This window comes from Oratosquilla oratoria, chromosome 21 (genome assembly GCF_046742065.1).
Source record: "Oratosquilla oratoria isolate Oo_2021 chromosome 21, ASM4674206v1, whole genome shotgun sequence".
Taxonomy (NCBI): domain Eukaryota; kingdom Metazoa; phylum Arthropoda; class Malacostraca; order Stomatopoda; family Squillidae; genus Oratosquilla; species Oratosquilla oratoria.
This window is the reverse complement of record NC_134797.1, coordinates 40,311,908-40,314,407: the sequence shown is the minus strand read 5'-3', so window position 1 is coordinate 40,314,407 and position 2,500 is coordinate 40,311,908.

Below are 2,500 nucleotides of genomic sequence, written 5' to 3'. Positions count from 1 at the left end.
GTGTGTGTGTGTGTTTGTGTGTGTGTGTGTGTGTGTGTGTGTGTGTGTGTGTGTGTGTGTGTGTCTGTGTGTGTGTGTGTCTGTGTATGTGTGTGTGCGTGTGTGTGTGTGTGTTTAAGTGTGTATATGTGTGTGTGTGTGTGTGTGTGTGTGTGTGTGTGTGTGTGTGTGTGTGTGTTTGTGTGTGTAATTGTGATTCAGCATGTTTTGGATCACGTGTTGGACTCGTGATCGACAACTATTTCCTCCCCGAAGAGAACTCAGAGCTCATATATGACCGATTTATGGGTAATGCTGTGACTTTACACGCACAAACATCCCCAACTCCCCACCCACGAGAGCTGGAGTAACGACTCGCAGCGTAGCGATACTGAAATTATTTCAGCACTAAGCGGAATTCGAAGCCGGACCGGCGTAATAGCAGCCGGGAACTCTACCAACTGCCCCACGTGTGTGTGTGTGTGTGTGTGTGTGTGTGTGTGTGTGTGTGTGTGTGTGTGTGTGTGTGTGTGTGTGTGTGTTTGTGTGTGTGTTTGTGCGTGTGTATGTGTGTGTGTGTTTGTGTGTGTGCGTGTGTATATGTGTGTGTGCGTGTGTATGTGTGTGTGTATGTGTGTGTGTGTGTGTGTGTGTGTGTGTGTGTGTGTGTGTATCCGTGTGATTGTGTGTGTGTGTGTGTGTGTGTGTGTGTGTGTGTGTGTGTGTGTGTGTGTGTGTTTGTGTATGTGTGTGTTGACATATGACTTTGCAATGTCTGTTCTATTGTCGTTCCCCTTAATTGTTATTTTAATTTTTACCTCTTTTCCTTCTTTTTGCTCAACGTTATCAATTTTTGTATTTTTCTTCATTGTTATCATAAAACTTCCTCCCCTTTTTTCTCCTGTATATATTCTCCACAAGCAAGTTTTCCATCTCCCACGTGTGTGTGTGTGTGTGTGTGTGTGTGTGTGTGTGTGTGTGTGTGTGTGTGTGTGTGTGTGTGTTTGTGTCCATTTGTGCGTGCGTGTGTTTGTGTGTGTTTGTGTATGTATGTGTGTGTGTGTGTGTGTGTGTGTGTGTGTGTGTGTGTGTGTGTGTGTGTGTGTGTGTACTCGCGCGTATGTGTTTGTATGTGTGCAAATATATCTGTGCAATTGCATATGTACGTGTTTATGTGGGTACGTTTGTGTTTGTACGAGTATCTAAGAGCCTGTGTACATATGTACAATTATATATGTATGTGCGCAAGCACGCGTGTGTGTATATGCATGTGTGTATGTGCGCAAACGCGCGCGTGTGTTTATGCATGTGTGTATGTGTGCATGTGTATGTGCCCCTGTGTATGCGCGTGCGTGTGTGGACGCACACACAAGTGCTTCACACAGAAAAGCATTTGATTACAATCTTGCGCTCATATATACACCATTCCATTCACACACGCATTCCCTATAGCAATATCTTGAAGTTATAAATTTCACCTGCGAGCTATATCACTTTTTACATTGTTTAATGCGCCTGCAGTTCATTCCCCAATCCCATTTTTCACTTGGATTTCCATTACATGGTGACTATGTTGGTCGCGGTTGCGGCAGTCGGTGGCTGTGCAGACTCCAGCTCAGAGGTCACCGTCCTCGATTAGCCATAATTATTGAAACAGTACCTTGACAGTTATTGGACATTTTTTACCTTGTTTTTCTCTTTCCTTTTTGTCCAGCTGGTTTTTTTTTCCTTCCTCCTCCTCCTCCTCCTACTCGTACTCCACCTCCTCCTACTTCTCCTCCTCCTCCTCCTCCTTTCCATGCGGTGGCAGTTATTGGATGAGGGTGGTGTTTCATTTGTGCATTTTTCACTCAAGGCTGCTTCTTGATTTTTTGGGCGTAAGATTGAATCTGCACTTTCCAGCACCTTCCCCTTTGAAATCCAGATGAAAAATTTAGAGGCGTGGATGTACGCACTCCTTTGCAATATTGCTAAATGTTTAATTTATATCTCGTGCATTTCAGTATGGCTTATATGCATATGCACAGGCTTCCTGTGTGTTTGTGTTGGGGTTTGTGCGCTTTATGTCTGTTTGTTTTCTGTATATATGTGTGTGAGTGCTTGTGTGTGTGTGTGTGTATGTACGTGTGTGTTATTTTGTATGTGTGTGTGTGTGTATTCTCTCGTATGTGTGAATTTGTGTATATGTGTGCCTTTATGTGCCTCTACGTGTGTGTGCATGTGAATGTGCAGATACATGAGTGGGTATATTTGTGTGTTCATGTGTGTGTGGTTGGTTGTGTGTTCGTGGTTGTGTGTGTATGTATGTGGGTTCTAGGTGCACATGAGAATATGAAAGCAATTTATATGTCTAGTGAATTGAGGCCATATGTCATACTATGGAGTATTTATGGTCTCTCGAAGGCTGAGGACCTTGGAGCGGTTGTATATGGCCGGTTCTTCTGAAGTTGTGTTTCTCAACCTTTCAAGCTTTGTGGACCCTTTACATCGACTTATATATTCAGGGGACCCCTTGATACTG